Raw genomic sequence first — 18,174 nt, forward strand, 5'->3', positions numbered from 1 at the left:
AGTTTTTCTTTTTCTGGCCACCCTGCCTTGGTGGGAATCGGCCAGTGTGATAATAAAAAAAAAAAATTTTTTACAATCCCTTTTGTCCCCTTTCCCTTTATATAAAGGGACTATACGTGCTCTCCGCCAATCCCTAGGTACCTTCCCCTCTTTCATACATTTATTAAACAAAAGTACCAACCACTCCAACACTATATCCCCCCCTGCTTTTAACATTTCTGTCATGATCCCATCAGTTCCAGCTGCTTTACCCCCTTTCATTCTACGTAATGCCTCACGTACCTCCACCACACTTACATTCTGCTCTTCTTCACTCCTAAAAGATGGTATACCTCCCTGGCCAGTGCATGAAAGTACCGCCTCCCTTTCTTCCTCAACATTTAAAAGTTCCTCAAAATATTCTCGCCATCTACCTAATACCTCCCTCTCCCCATCTACTAACTCCTCTACTCTGTTTTTAACTGACAAATCCATACTTTCCCTAGGCTTTCTTAACTTGTTTAACTCACTCCAAAATTTTTTCTTATTTTCATTAAAATTTCTTGACAGTGCCTCTCCCACTCTATCATCTGCTCTCCTTTTGCACTCTCTCACCACTCTCTTCACCTTTCTTTTACTCTCCATATACTCTGCTCTTCTTATAACACTTCTGCTTTGTTAAAACCTCTCATAAGCTACCTTTTTCTCTTTTATCACACCCTTTACTTCATCATTCCACTAATCACTCCTCTTTCCTCCTGCCCCCACCCTCCTATAACCACAAACTTCTGCCCCACATTCTAATACTGCATTTTTAAAACTATTCCAACCCTCTTCAACCTCCCCACTACTCATCTTTGCACTAGCCCACCTTTCTGCCAATAGTAGCTTAACCTATTTATATCACTCCAAAACTTTTTCTTTTTCTCAGCAGGGCCTCATCCACTCTTATCATTTGCTCTCCTATTATTTGTATATAGTATGGAAATTTATTAATATTAGTAATCATATTTTAATGCTCATGTTTGATATCACTTCATGCAATAAATTACAGCCTTCAGCAAGGAACTTCAATAAGCTAACTATATTTTGAGGAATATAATTGCTAATTCAGGTACAGTATTTCATAAAATACTCATTAGCCAGTGAAGTTTTAAACACCTCAGCTACTGACTAAACGATGGCATTGTTGCACTTACAAGGCCCTTTATTAAGCTTTTTTTATAGTCATTATTTAAATGGTAATTTTATTTATGAAGTTGTCAAAAATTTGCTCAGCTTTGTGAGGTATATTCAGTGTATTGTATAGACAAGAAATAGTACAAACAGCAATAATAAATTGATTTTTATATTATGGTAGTTCAAGTACTGTAATATAATTCAGGTGATATGATAGCCTGATCCAATATTTCAGCTATTTTTGGCAACTTGACAACCATAGATGCAAGTCATGGAAATATTATTTCATTAAAGTAAGAGAATCATTGTAACAAGATATACTATTGTTGGGATTTTTATCAGTAGTTTTTTTGTTATTCTTTCCTAAAGTTTATTCAGGTTAAATATGGAATGAGTGTAGAGTTTTGGTATTTGTATTTAGTCATGCTTATGTCCCCCCTCCCCCTTCCAAATAAATTTTTATCACATTAAGGAAACTCTATCTGTCATTTATCACTGTATAAATATAGTTTTAATATCATTTGGTTTTGTAAGTTATTTGTTAAATTACAGTACATATTTTTTTGTATGTAAGTAGTACAGTGAAAGACAAACTTTGTAATCTGATTCTTGAGATAATAAGAATGTTCATTTTGATACTCTGAAATTGATGTGACACTTAGGTAGTTCAAAGGAATTCTAAGAAATGCTCTGCAGTAAATTTGGGTGGCCTTGAATAAGTTGAGCAATGCACTCTCTAGTGGGGTACTGACATTGAAGATAGGATTTTGATCCTTGGAATTTGACCTGTCCTCCCCTTCCTTGGATCAAACCTCATTGCCTTCCATTCCCCCAGGGTGTAATGCTCCTCCATTAATATAATAATAATAAGCAATACTCTAAAGTGAAGTTCAGTCATACACACTGGATCTGCATACAGTTTCAAGGCATCTTACCTTTAAAATAAACAACAGCTAACTGCTACCACAGTCAGCCAAGTTTTTAGAGGGCAGAATGCAAATGCAGTAGTTCCTTCTGCCTAGTGAGTTTTACTTACACAGTATTTCATTGTCTTTCCATCATTTAACAGAGCTTGTAAACTGTGACAATAAATGTAACTATAATCCTTGTGCATATGCTGGTTTATGGTAAAGAATATTCTGTAATTACTAGTGTACATGATAAAATTAGTTTTGAAGTGGGTATACTGTACTTTATTCTGAATATCACAGTACAGTTTTTTTTTTTTTATGGAGTTTGTGTTTAATGCCAATATTTTGCCTCATAACATTATCCAATACAGGTCCACATCCCTTTATTCAAAATTCTGAAATTCGAAAAATTCCAAAAACAGAAGTGTTTTCGTGGAGTGTGGAGCATCAGTCATCTCAGTGCTGGGTCACTCCGCCATGTGGCAGTGTTGAGAATAATTCTGATATTCGAAAAAGTTTGAAATTCGTAACAATATTGACCCCAAGGGTTTCAAATAAAGGGATGTGGACCTGTACATGATTTTTATGGTGCTTGGTAAGGCACATAACTACTAGGAAGTGATGAAAGTTGTATAAATGCGGGTATACAAAATGCTGTGTGGAAATAGCAAATTATGTTGTATTTTAAGGGAATCGATGAGCATACCTGATGCCATGTGGTGATTGCAAATTGTATCAGTTTTTAAAGTGATTTCAGTGTTTATTGCTTGTACTTTGCCTTTCATAACAAATTAATTACATGCTGTACTTATGCTTGACAAGAGTGCCATATTTTACTTAACTTGAACTGCAATCTTTGACAATTTAATCTGAAAAATTTTCATTGGGTTTTCACATTCGACTCAGGTTGGACAACTTAGAATGCATCTGATCGAACCGACTGAATAGTTTTCCACTATACAGTAGGACCCCTGTATAAGCTGATCTAGTATCTGCTGATTCAGTTATCTGCAATTTACCTCAGCCCAAAAATATAAGGAGGTTGCAGTTTGGGGTTTCATTTTTTTCATATATCTTCCAGTTTTATTCATTTTTTTTATTCTTCGAATAAGAGTGCATAAAACATGGTCATATAAAGTGTCACTAAGATTTGGCAGAAAACAGGCACTTACTGGCAATGCCAGAAGTCATCGTCATCATCTCAGCAGCAGTAGTAGAAGTAGTGGTAGAGGTGGGAAGTGGTGGCAGTGGGTGGAGGGTCATGGTGGTGGTGATTTTAACATATTAAAATCAACATTTGGTATGTTACAAAGTGGGAGGAGGGTATCACACACAAAGGAGAGCTGAGGCGCATTAGTGCTTGAGACAATTCATACACGTAACAGGAAAAGTTGGTAGATGGATCTGTAACTTTCTGACATAGACAAAGATGTAAGCCATAGCTCCGTGTCTTCCTTTACGGATGACACCCGGATTGCCATGACAGTGACCTCCATCGAAGACACTGCAAGACTCCAAATGGACATAAACCAAATCTTCAAATAGGCCACTCAAAACAATATGAAGTTCTATGAAGAGAAATTTCAACTACTCAGATATGGAAAACTTGAGGAAATTAAAACTGTATCAGGGTATACGACAAATTCTAACCTTACAATAGAGTGAAAAGTAATGTGAAGGATCTGGGAGTGATAATGTCAAGAGGATCTCGCCTTTAAAGATCACAACAATGTAGTATCTACCACATCTGCTAGGAAAATGAGAACCTTCAAAACTAGGGATGCCAAGCCCATGATGATTCTCTTCAAATCGCTTGTTCTCTCTAGGCTGGAATACTGCCATACACTAACTGCTCCCTTCAAGGCAGGCAAAATTGCTGACCTGGAGAGTGTACAAAGAACTTTCATGGCACACATAAGTACGATAAGGCGCCTAAATTACTGGGAACGGTTGAAGGCCCTTGCTCTGTATTCCCTGGAACGCAGGCGAGAGATGTGGTAATATATACTTGGAAAATCCTAGAGGGATTAGTACCAAATTTGCACACGAAAATCACTCCCTATGAAAGCAAAAGACTCAGCAGGGGATGCCACATTCCCCCAATGAAAAGCAGGGGCACCACAAGTACAATGAGAGACCACACAATAAGCGTCCAGGGCCCAAGACTGTTCAGCTGCCTCCCAGCATACATAAGGGAAATTACCAATAAACCCCTGGCTGTTTTCAAGAAGGTACTGGACACACACCTAAAGTCAGTACCTGACCAACCGGGCTGTGGTTCGTAAGTCAGTTCACGTGCGGCCAACAGTAACAGCCTGGTTGGTCAGATCCTGATCCACCACAAGGCCTGGTCTCAGACTGAGCTACGGGGGCATTGACCCCTGAAACCCTCTCCAGGTAAACGTCTGATACAGATACGATACGCATCCAGTGCCACCTCAGCCATACACCTCCACCTTCCAGAATGGAAACATTTTGACGTGTTTCCTTACACCTGTTGTCTTGTTCACCTAGCAGCAAATAGGTACATGGGTGTTTGTCGACTGGTGTGCATCGCATCCTGGGGGACAAGATTGAGGACCCCAATGGAAACAAGTTAGATAGTCCTTGATGCACTGACTTTCTTGGATTATCCTGGGTGGCTAACCCTCCAGGGTTAAAAATCCAAAGAAAATCTAATCTTATCCAAATAGTAATCTCCACCCACACAACTCTCCTACAGCCACATCCCTTCACCCACACCATCCACACATACAGTCCCCCCCCATCCCCCATGGCCACACGCTCACACCTATACTATTCCCCCACAACCACCATTCCCCCACAACCACTATTCCCTCACAACCACCATCCCCTCACAACCACCATTCCCTCAAGGCCACATATCCCCTTTGACCTCACCCATACACTTTACCTGACCTTTCACCCTAACATGCTGTCCACATACCCAGTTACTTAGTTTCCCACCATCCTGATTACTACTAGCTGCATAATTGCCCACCAAGTCACCCATCATCCAGTCACCACCCACACCAGGCCACTAAGAAGCACATCTTTCACCCACACCACTTCTTCACAGCTTAAGCCCACACAGCCTTACTCATGCTTTCACTCACCATTTACCCATAGCTTCTAGTCCCCAAAGCCCCACTCCAGCCCTACACCTACACCTTACCCATGTTTTCATGGCCCACACACCCTAACATGCCATCTACACTCCTAGTCGTGTAGACACCAGCCACTCTACTACTCCCCCCCCCACACACACACACATACACATGTATTCCAACTAGCGTTTCGATACCTTAATAAAGATTTGTTCAAGACACTGTACACCGTGTACGTCAGGCCGATACTGGAGTATGCAGCACCAGTTTGGAACCCATATCTCGTCAAGCACGTCAAGAAATTAGAGAAAGCGCAAAGGTTTGTGACAAGGTTAGTTTCAGAGCTAAGGGGAATGTCCTACGGAGAAAGCTCAGGGGAAATTGGCCTGATGACACTGGAGGACAGGAGGGTTAGGGGAGACATGATAATGACACAAAATACTGCATGGAATAGACAAGGTGGACAGACAGGATGTTCCAGAGAGGGGGACACAGAAACAAGGGGTCACACTTGGAAGTTGAAGACTCGGATGAGTCAAAGGGATGTTAGGAAGTAGTTCTTCAGTCATAGAGTAGTCAGGAAGTGGAAGAGTCTGGCAAATGATGTAATGGAGGCATCTGGCATCTTTTGAAATTCGTGTGAAATTGGCCAAATTGCCAATTTCTGACCACTTTATTGGGTAGTTGAAATATGTAAATGGGCGGTTTCTTGTACTCAGTCGATAGAACAAATGGAGTTTTAGCGAAATAGCTATGAGTTTGGTCGACTGGAACAATGGAATTGGCTGAAAATAGGGCTCAAAGTGGGCGAAATCGCCAATGTGTAAATATCACCAAGACCGCTAACTTCGCAAGAGTAATTCCATAAGTTTTCCATTATATTTCATTCTTATGGTGTCATTACTGTCAGGAAAAGATTCTCGATCATTTCATAAAATAATTTTTTTTTAAATTCTTCTACACTGATAACAAGTTTGTGAGCAGGGGTCTCGACATTGAAAGGGTTAATCTCAAAATTGTTTTTTTCTTTTTAATACTTTTTCAGAAGTTTGGCTATATTGCTTCAAGATTTTATTGGAATATATATATAAGCACAGACTTAAGCTATTTTTGTTATTTTTGTTCATTTTAATGTTACATTTTAATGTTTTAGGAATACGTACATCCCTTTGGCTTCATGACTGTCTAAAAAAAAAATAAAAAGTAACCTTGATCAATACAAACTTGTGAGACAGATTTTTAATACAGAGTATTTTCAGTAAAATTTTGAAAAAAAAAAAAATATACACCTACCATCCGACTTACGACCGAGTTCGGTTCTGAGAAACCGGTCGTGAGTCAGAATGGTCGTAAGTCGAACTTTACTACTGAATATCAACATCATATTTTTGTAATGACTTTATTTTATTGTTTTATTTTGGTATTTCATGTTTTATTTTACTTTTTATGCTGTTAGTACTGTATTTTATACTGTAAGGTTTAGGATAAACACTGTGTACAACACAAATAGTTGTTTATTTCCCTGAAATTTGGCATAACAAACATGGTCGTAAGTTGAGTGGTCGTAAGTCGAGCAGGTCGTAAGTCGGATGGTAGGTGTATATACAGTACTAATTGCTGTTTGCACAGTATTTATAAATTTGCTCCAGAATTACAAGCAAAGTTTAACAGAGATAAACTCACAGATTTTATCATTCATAAACTTCTTAACATTTTGAGACAAATTAGGTGTGATGTCTGAAAGCTTCATCAATGGATTAGTTACTCATGTACCTGAGAGAAAGTACCAATGGCTGTTACACCCTTTGACTTGTAATGATCATTGTAATGATCATCCTCGGTTGCATTATTACTGGTTGTATTGAATTCTCAAAAAGCAGGCTGCAGTGATGTTAATGTGTATGGAGCTTGTTATTTATCTGTTCTATTTATGCTATAGTCTCTATAGGTTATTTTGTAAAAACCAGTGCTGTATGTCTAACAGACATTTGATTAACAGTCACTCTGTACTTTGGTTTTTACAGAAAGAAAAAATGTGACTTTAAAAATGTACAGTTGATTAGCTTGTTAGAGTCGTAATGATATGTAAATTTCTTATTTACATTATATAGACTTATGTAGGACATCATTTAGATAAAATGTAAGAAGTACGGTATTTGTGAATGAAAATTTATAATGTATATTTTGAAGTTTTAATTTCAATACACATGCACTCATGGCATTAAAGTGTGGTATAAATGCTTTGGCCATTAAGTCTTCATCTAGATGCAATTTTTCTATTATAAATGAAGTTTTTTAGTGTACGTATTCTTATGTGTAATTGTTTAGTATCTACCTTTCATGACTATCTTGAGGTATGTGCTCTTTATTGGTAAGAGTTGGATATTGTTTTATAATATATATAGTCTCTCCTCACTTAACAACATACTCGTTTACCGACGACTCAGACTTACAACGGGCTCTTGTTATCGGTTATCGGCCGTAATCCATTCCAGAAGGTTGGCCTAAATCCGAAAAGGCCGAAAACCGTAATAATATTTCTCATGAGAATTAATGTAAATCCAATTAATCCATTTCAGACACCCAAAAATATTAACATAAAATACATTTTTTAAAGATTAACTGTAGTTTTACATACAGAAAACAACGATATATAAATATAAAGCACAAATTTTAATGATAAATGAACATTACATACCTTTATTGAAGACTCTTGTTGGCGTATTGAAGAAGGCAGGAGGGGAATGGGAAATGGTAATCCCCAACTCCTCCTCCCCTCTGTGTAGTGTAGCTTCCCTGGGCTACACTACACAGCCATATTATTACACTACATAGCCATATTATTACCATGTTCACTGAGTTTAATTGTTTCTAACAGCTACCTTTAGATGCCATCATAAACAAAGGGAGAAGCACATGAATAATTCATGCCAAGAATTGTAAACAAACACATATGAAGGGCGGTTACTGGGCGAGACGCCAGATTCACAGTTATCTCTAACACTGAATCAGAGAAAATGTGATGTTTACTCTCCACTTGATAGCATATAAACATTGCATGTTTATATGCTATGTGCTATGTAACATGTTTCTTATATAATTTTGAAGAAAATATCATAGATGGATTAATGAAACTGTCTTTATTAACCTAAAATATGACAATGTGCCCAAGAGTGATTATTATTAACATACATCGCATGTTTTTATATACATGTATTATGTAAAGTGTTTCTTATATAATTTTGAAGAAGAAAATATCATAGATGGATTAATGAAAATGTCTATATTAATGTGCTGATAACCGGGATAGAATTTCGGCCAAAAAAGCAGGTGAAAACCGAATTAGCCGATATCTGGAATGGCCGATAACCGAGGGTTCACTGTAATATATATAAGAGCTGATTTCCTCTATTCTGTTTATTTCAATATACAGTACACTACTGTATAAACATTTAAAAATATAAATGATGCAAAGGTGACATTAAAACAATATTAAAGATGGTTGACACAAGCCCACTGTGATTATAGTATCCTCCTCACTTAGCAACAAATTCATTTACTGACGAGGCCTCAGGAATGGAACTCCATCGTTAAGTGAGGAGAGGGTGTATATATATATATATATATATACTGTATATATATATATATATACACCTGTATATATATATATATATATGGACAGTGGACCCCGCTTTACGATCAGCTCCCAATGCGACCAATTATGTAAGTGTATTTATGTAAGTGCGTTTGTACATGTATGTTTGGGGTCTGAAATGGACTAATCTAATTCACAATATTCCTTATGGCAACAAATTCGTTCAGTAATGGCACCTGAACATACTTCTGGAATGAAATAATATCGTAAGCCGGGGGTCCACTGTATATATGTATGTACATATATATTATTGTAACCACGAACGAGTGGTATTAATCAATAACAATAACACTGTGACTAGCCGAGGATTTGAACCCTTGTCGTTTTGGCCCACCTCATGGTGAGTGAAAATCACACGACACACTAACCCACGGGACCACTCAATCCTACAAAAATGATGCGCCTATCAGAGCTAGGTTGTTTACTGTCATCCGAGGACGTACGGTGGTGTGGGTGCCTTTGAGCTAATTTCATTCTACTCCCTGTTTGGTGTACTAGCCTCCCGAGCAGCATATATATATTATTGTAACCACGAACAAGTAGTATTAATCAGTAACAACACTGCGACTAGCCGAGGATTCGAACCTGTGTCGTTTTGGCCCACCTCATGATGAGCAAAAATCACATATGACGCTCTAACTCATAGGACCACACAGTTCTAAAAAATGACGCACCCAGCAGAGCTAGGTGTTTTACCATCATCCGAGGACATACAGTGGTGTGGGTGCCTTTGAGCTAATTTCATTCTACTCCCCGTTTGGTGTACTAGCCTCATGAGCAGCATATATACGTATTTTATTGTAACCACAAACAAGTGGTATTAATCAATAACAACACTGCAACTAGCCGAGGATTTGAACCCACGTCGTATTGGCCCACCCCATGGTGAGCAAAAAATCACACATGATACTCTAACCCACGGTACCATGCAATCCTACAAAAATGATGCACCCAGCAGAGCTAGGTGTTTTACCGTCATCCAAGGACATATGGTGGTGTAGGCGCCTTTGAGTTGATTTCATTCTACTTCCCATTTGGTGAAATCAACTTTAATATACATTATTCAGGTATCCCGTAGCTCGATTGCTAGCACACTCAGCTCACACACTGAGGTCTGGGGTTTGAATCTCCTCTGGTACGGCTGGAAAACATTAGGAACATGTTTCCATAAGACACCTGGTGTCCCTGTTCACCCATCAGTGCAAAATGGGTACCTGGGTGTTAGTTGACTGGTGTGGGTCACATCCTGGAACTAAAACAGACTTAATTTGCCCGAAATGCTCGGCATAACGAGCAGCTTTCTATATAGTGGTATGTCATTGATGTTAGCTAGGCATCTGGGGTTTGAATCTCCTCTGGTACGGCTGGAAAACATTAGGAACATGTTTCCATAAGACACCTGGTGTCCCTGTTCACCCATCAGTGTAAAATGGGTACCTGGGTGTTAGTTGACTGGTGTGGGTCACATCCTGGAACTAAAACGGACTTAATTTGCCCGAAATGCTCGGCATAACGAGCAGCTTTCTATATAGTAGTACAGTGGACCCCTGCATACCGTTGGCCTTACATAACGTTAAATCCGCATACCGCTACATTTTATCACCAAGATTTTGCCTCGCATACCGCTAAAAAACCCGCTCAACGCTGTTCGTCTGAGACGCGTCTATGTGCGGCCTGAGCCACGCTCACATGTTCCGCCGGTGGCATTGTTTACCAGCCAGCCTCCACGGTAACATCCAAGCATACAATCGGAACATTTCGTATTATTACAGTGTTTTTGGTGATTTTATCTGCAAAATAAGTGACCATGGGCCCCAAGAAAGCTTCTAGTGCCAACCCTACAGTAATAAGGGTGAGAATTACTATAGAGATGAAGAAAAAGATCATTGATAAGTATGAAAGTGGAGTGCGTGTCTCCGAGCTGGCCAGGTTGTATAATAAACCCCAATCAACCATCGCTACTATTGGTGGTACAGCTGCTGCTGTACCACCGTCAGCTGCTGCTGCTGCTGCACTGTCAGCTGCTGCTGCTGCTGTAGCACCGTCAGCTGCTGCTGCTGCTGTACCACCGTCAGCTGCTGCTGTAGTACCGTCTGCTGCTGCTGTAGCATCGTCTGCTGCTGCTGTAGCATCGTCTGCTGCTGCTGTAGCACTGTCAGCTGCTGCTGCTGTTGTACCACTGTCAGCTGCTGCTGCTGCTGTAGTACCGTCTGCTGCTGCTGTAGCATCGTCTGCTGCTGCTGTAGCATCGTCTGCTGCTGCTGTAGCAGTCAGCTGCTGCTGCTGTTGTACCACCGTCAGCTGCTGCTGCTGCTGCTGTAGTACCGTCTGCTGCTGCTGTAGCATCGTCTGCTGCTGCTGTAGCACTGTCAGCTGCTGCTGCTGTTGTACCACCGTCAGCTGCTGCTGCTGCTGTAGTACCGTCTGCTGCTGCTGTAGCATCGTCTGCTGCTGCTGTAGCACTGTCAGCTACTGCTGCTGCTGCTGCTGTAGCACTGTTGTTGGTGTGGCTTATTGAGAATACCAAGAAACAATTAACCCCAGAGGATTTGCCACCCAGGATAACCCAAAAAAGTCAGTGTCATCGAAGACTGTCTAACTTATTTCCATTGGGGTCCTTAATCTTGTCTCCCAGGATGCAACCCACACCAGTCGACTAACACCCAGGTGAACAGGGAAAAATGCCTGGAACTAGTGCTCATATTGGTGAATTTAAAGCCAGCAAAGGTTGGTTTGAGAGATTTAAGAATCATAGTGGCATACACAGTGTGATAAGGCCTGTTCTGGAAGAAAATGCCAAACAGGACCTACAGTACTCAGGAGGAAAAGGCACTCCCAGGACACAGTGTCTCATCAGTCATTGCTGCATCTTCAATAAAGGTGTCATTTATTCTTCATTTAGTATAGTAGTACATGCACAATATATATTGTGCATGTACTACTCTACTATTGTGCATGTATCCTTCTCTTTGTGTGTAGGAAAATGCATATTTCATGTGGTAAAAATTTTTTTTTCATACTTTTGGGTGTCTTGCATGGATTAATTTGATTTCCATTATTTCTTATGGGGAAAATTCATTCGCATAACGATAATTTCACATAACAATGAGCTCTCTTGCACGGATTAATATCGCTATGCGGGGGTCCACTGTATGTCATTGATGTTAGCTAGGCATGTATACCATGTACATGTACTTGTTGTAAATAAAGCTATTATATTATTATGCATACTGGTCAGAGAGCCCTTCATAAGTCTGATTTGTCGGTAAACAAGTACACGTCTCTAAGTGAGGACAGGCTGTAGTTGAAATTTCTCTTCATTGAACTTCATATTGTTTTCTGCGGCCCATTTAAAGATTTGGTTGATGTCCGCTTGGAGTCTTGCAGAGTCTTTCAATGGAGGACACTCATGGCAATTTGAGTGTCATCCGCAAAGGAAGACACGGGGCTGTGGCTTATGTCTCTCTGTCTGTGAGATATAAGGATGAGGAACAGGATGGGAGCAAGTACTGTGCCTTGTGGAATAGAGCTTTTCACTGTAGCCACCTCAGACTTTACTCTGTTTACTATTACATTTTGTGTTCTATTTGTTACGAAGTTCTAGATCCATCTACCAACTTTTCCCATTACGTATTCCTTTGTCACACATTTTGTACGAAAATACACCATGGTTGAACTTGCTGAAGGCTTTTGCAAAGTCTGTGTATACAGCCTTTCCTCACTTAATGACGGGGTTCTGTTCCTAAGAGTAGGTTGCTAAGCAAATTGGTTGTTAAGCGAGGAGCATACTACATACTGGTAGTGGATTTGTCAACCATCTTTAGATATTTTTTTATTGTCACCTTTGCACCATTTATAACATTTCTAGTACAGTGGAACCTCGAGTTTCGGTCGCCCTGAGTATCAGCCGCTTTGAGTTTCGACCACTTTTTTAAGCTAAATTTTGTCACGAATTTTGGCCTGTGCCCCGTGTTTCGGCCTGCATACCAGACCTGTTCGCCTGCCTGCACCTGCATGGCAGGCGCCGTGAGCCAGTCTAGCTTTGTTTATCCTTGGGTGAACATTACCCTGCGAGCTCATCCAAACATTTCACAATAAATTCATTGTGTTTAGTGCTTGTTTATTGATTGTGACTGTGAAATAAACCACCATGAGGAACTTGCTTCAGAGGAGGAGGAAGAGGAAGTGGAGGTGCCTTCTTCAGTGATTAAGGACATGTGTGGAATAAGTGGCAAAGTTTTGTGGAAAAATACCACCCTGAGCAAACTGAAACAAGCCATCTCTGCAACATGTTCAGTGACAAAACAATGTCCCATTTTAGGCAAATTTTAACCCGTAAACGGTCCAGGCAGATCTACGTTCACATGTGTAGTGCTCCAAAAGTAGATCTACGTTTTTTTTACATATCAAATATAACAAAAAAAAAAAGAAAGATCAAAGTTTTTTTACACATTTTCAAATGTAAAAAAAAAAAAAGATCTACTTTTTTTACATACTTTCAAATGTTGAAAAAACGTATATATACGTTTGGACCGTTTACGGGTTAAAGAGACACCAGAAACAGCACTCTTGAAAGTTATTTTGTGCAACAGGGGCCCAGTGAGTCTCAAGCTGGTCGTTTACCTGGAGTTTACCTGGAGAGAGTTCCGGGGGTCAACGCCCCCGCGGCCCGGTCTGTGACCAGGCCTCCTTAGGTCAGTGTCCCAGGATGCGACCCACACCAGTCGACTAACACCCAGGTACCCATTTTACTGATGGGGATCATAGACAACAGGTGGAAAGAAACACGTCCAATGTTTCTACTCTGGCTGGGAATCGAACCCAGGCCCTCACCGTGTGAAGCGAGAGCGTTAACCACCAGGCCACCAGACCATTAAAAGACAAAGAAGGGAAGTAACCCCAGATAAGGTATGTAAATGTGATTTTAAATGTTTTTTTTAAATGTTTATTTATGTATATTACTCATTTAGGTACTATATGTATGTTAAACTATAGTTAATCTTTAAAAAATGTATTTTTTGTGAATATTTTTGTGGGTCTGGAACAGATTAAATGTATTTACATTATTTCTAATGGGAAATATTGCTTCGACTTAAGGCTGAGCTCCTGGAACGGATTACAGCCGAAACTCAGGGTTCCACTGTATATTTTTAAATGTTTATATAGTGTACTGTACTATAATAAACAGAATAGAGGAAATCAGCTTTAATGTACATTAATTAGGCTTGCATACAGGTTGGAGAGCTGGTCATAAGTTCGAACGGTCGGTAAACGAGTATGTCGCTAAGTGAGGAAAGGCTGTACTACATTTGCATTTTATCCACTAAAGCATCCAGGACCTTGTCATAGTGGTCCAGTAGCTGGGACAGACAGAAGCAACCTGCTCTAAACCCGTGTTGCCCTGGGCTGTGTAATTGGTAGGTATCTAGGTGGTTGGCAATCTTACTTCTTAGAACCCTTTCAAATATTTTTATGATATGGGATGTTAGAGCTATTAGTCTGCAGTTCTTTGCAATTGCTTTACTGCTACCTTTGTGGAGTGGGGCTATGTTTGTTCTTTTTAGTGACTGTGAGATGACTCCTGTGTCCATGCTCCCTCTCCATAGTATGCGGAAGGCGTGTACATAACGGGCTTCTTGCAGTTCTTGATGAACACAGTTTCACAAATCCGGGTCGGGAGCAGAGTGCATGGGCATGTCATTAATTGCCTTTTTGAAGTCTTGTGGTGTTAAGATAATATCAGAGATTTTTGAAGTGACTATATTTTGAGTCTCAATCATAAAAAATTAATTTAGATTGTCAACCCTGAGTCTGGTTAATGGCTTGCTGAACACAGAGTCGTATTGGGACTTTAGTATCTCGCTCATTTCTTTGCTGTCATCCGTGTAGGTCCCATCTCGTCTAAGCAGGGGTCCAATACTGGATGTTGTTTTTGCCTTAGATTTGGCATAAGAGAAGAAGTATTTTGGGTTTCTTTCAATTTCATTGATGGCTTTAAGTTCTTCCTGAGATTCTTGTCGCCTGTAAAATTCCTTAAGCTTAAGTTCAATATTTGCTATTTCTCTGACCAGTGCCTCCCTTCGTATTTCAGATATACGTACTGGCCCCTCTCAGCAGGTCTGTGATTCTTCACCTTAGACTGTATAGGGAGCATCTCTCTCTCTCTCTCTTTCCATTTCCCCACAAGAGATGTACTCGCCTGTATATGCCTTGAGCAGACCTCAGGTGCCACAGAGTTAATTTTTTCTAGGCAAAGGTCTGGATCCGTGTTGATTAGGATATCTTCCCAGCTTGTTTCATTTAGCACATGGTTGACTTGTTCCCAGTGTATGTTTTTGCTATTGAAGTTGAATTTTGTGAAGGCACCCTCATAACTGATCACATTTTGCTGGTCAGGAGCCCTGTGCATACATGACTGTACCTCTTATTATGTTGTGATCTGAGTGTATTGTCTTTGATACAGTTATATTACATATCAGTTTGTTGTTGTTGGTGAAGATGAGGTCCAGTGTATTTTCTAGTCTTGTAGGCTCTTATTTGCTGGTTTAAGGTGAATTTGGTACAGAGATTTAATAGCTCATATGTGTGTAAATTTTCATCTGATCTGCCTCCTAGAGTGATTTCTGCTAAAATATTATTTGCTACACTCCTCCATTTTAGGTGTCTCAAGTTGAAATCCCCCAGTAGCAAGATGTCTGCGGCAGGAGTTGGGAGATTTTTCCAGACGGTGGTCAGTTTTCAAAAGCTGTTCCTGGAATTGCTCGGAAGTTGCATCCGGAGTCTTGTATACAACCACAATGACAAGGTTTGGTTTTCAGTCTTTACTGTCAAAACTTCAGCTACATCATTTGAGGCGTTTATTTGGAGTGACAACTAACTGTCATGTCTGGGTGCCTCTGCAATGACAGTGATATTGTGTGAATGATAGTGAAAGTGTTGAATGATGGTGGAAATGTTGAATGATGGTGAAAGTGTTTCTTTTTTGGGTCACCCTACCTCAGTGGGAGACAGCCATCATGTTGAAGAAAAAAATATATATATACACACACATACATACATTAATAAATAAATGTTCTGTAGTATGAAATGAAGCTTTATCTTTGCTGAACAAAAATTTTTAAGATGTAGTTCCCAAGAAAATATCATTACCCGTAGGAAGTCTGCTTTATATAAGACTAACACACTCAAGTCAGGTTATTGAACCTCTTTGTCACAAAGTTTTTTTGGTCCAATTATATCCATGTTATTTTTTTTTTTTTTTTTTTTTCCCAACAAGTCGGCCGTCTCCCACCGAGGCAGGGTGACCCAAAAAAGAAAGAAAATCCCCAAAAAGAAAATACTTTCATCATCATTCAACACTTTCACCACACTCGCACATTATCACTGTTTTTGCAGAGGTGCTCAGAATACAACAGTCTAGAAGCATACACATATAAAGATACACAACATATCCCTCCAAACTGCCAATATCCCAAACCCCTCCTTTAAAGTGCAGGCATTGTACTTCCCATTTCCAGGACTCAAGTCCAACTATATGAAAATAACCGGTTTCCCTGAATCCCTTCACTAAATATTACCCTGCTCACACTCCAACAGATCATCAGGTCCCAAGTACCATTCGTCTCCATTCACTCCTATCTAACACGCTCACGCACGCTTGCTGGAAGTCCAAGCCCCTTGCCCACAAAACCTCCTTTACCCCCTCTCTCCAACCCTTTCGAGGACGACCCCTACCCCGCCTTCCTTCCCCTATAGATTTATATGCTTTCCATGTCATTCTACTTTGATCCATTCTCTCTAAATGACCAAACCACCTCAACAACCCCTCTTCTGCCCTCTGACTAATACTTTTATTAACTCCACACCTTCTCCTAATTTCCACACTCTGAATTTTCTGCATAATATTTACACCACACATTGCCCTTAAACAGGACATCTCCACTGCCTCCAACCGTCTCCTCGCTGCTGCATTTACCACCCAAGCTTCACACCCATATAAGTGTTGGTACTACTATACTTTCATACATTCCCTTCTTTGCCTCCATAGATAACGTTTTTTGACTCCACATATACCTCAACGCACCACTCACCTTTTTTCCCTCATCAATTCTATGATTAACCTCATCCTTCATAAATCCATCCGCCGACACGTCAACTCCCAAGTATCTGAAAACATTCACTTCTTCCATACTCCTCCTCCCCAATTTGATATCCAATTTTTCTTTATCTAAATCATTTGACACCCTCATCACCTTACTCTTTTCTATGTTCACTTTCAACTTTCTACCTTTACACACATTCCCAAACTCATCCACTAACCTTTGCAATTTTTCTTTAGAATCTCCCATAAGCACAGTATCATCAGCAAAAAGTAACTGTGTCAATTCCCATTTTGAATTTGATTCCCCAAAATTTAATCCCACCCCTCTCCCGAACACCCTAGCATTTACTTCCTTTACAACCCCATTTATAAATATATTAAACAACCATGGTGACATTACACATCCCTGTCTAAGACCTACTTTTACCGGGAAGTAGTCTCCCTCTCTTCTACACACCCTAACCTGAGCCTCACTATCCTCATAAAAACTCTTTACAGCATTTAATAACTTACCACCTATTCCATATACTTGCAACATCTGCCACATTGCTCCTCTATCCACTCTATCATATGCCTTTTCTAAATCCATAAATGCAATAAAAACTTCCCTACCTTTATCTAAATACTGTTCACATATATACTTCAATGTAAACACTTGATCTACACATCCCCTACCCACTCTGAAACCTCCTTGCTCATCCGCAATCCTACATTCTGTCTTACCTCTAATTCTTTCAATTATAACCCTACCGTACACTTTTCCTGGTATACTCAGTAAGCTTATTCCTCTATAATTTTTACAGTCTCTTTTGTCCCCTTTCCCTTTATATAAAGGGACTATACATGCTCTCCGCCAATCCCTAGGTACCTTTCCCTCTTTCATACATTTATTAAACAAAAGTACCAACCACTCCAACACTATATCCCCCCCTGCTTTTAACATTTCTGTCATGATCCCATCAGTTCCAGCTGCTTTACCCCCTTTCATTTTACGTAATGCCTCACGTACCTCCCCCACACTTACATTCTGCTCTTCTTCACTCCTAAAAGATGGTATACCTCCCTGACCAGTGCATGAAATTACTGCCTCTGTTTCTTCCTTAACATTTAAAAGTTCCTCAAAATATTCTCGCCATCTCCCCATCTACTAACTCCCCTACTCTGTTTTTAACTGACAAATCCATATTTTCCCTAGGCTTTCTTAACTTGTTTAACTCACTCCAAAATTTTTTCTTATTTTCA

The 18,174-nt window shown here is 39.8% G+C and overlaps 1 protein-coding gene across 1 annotated transcript in view; it reads left to right on the forward strand.

Annotated features, from left to right (window-relative positions):
* LOC128685095 (uncharacterized) overlaps positions 1–17,500 on the forward strand; it is a 28,871-nt gene extending 11,371 nt beyond the window's left edge. Inside the window, exon 3 of the mRNA XM_070104376.1 lies at positions 15,492–17,500. The gene's annotated coding sequence lies outside the window, so the exon portion shown is untranslated. The remainder of the gene's footprint in view (positions 1–15,491) is intronic.
* Positions 17,501–18,174: the final 674 nt, after the last annotated feature.

This window comes from Cherax quadricarinatus, chromosome 5, assembly GCF_038502225.1.
Source record: "Cherax quadricarinatus isolate ZL_2023a chromosome 5, ASM3850222v1, whole genome shotgun sequence".
Lineage (NCBI taxonomy): Eukaryota > Metazoa > Arthropoda > Malacostraca > Decapoda > Parastacidae > Cherax > Cherax quadricarinatus.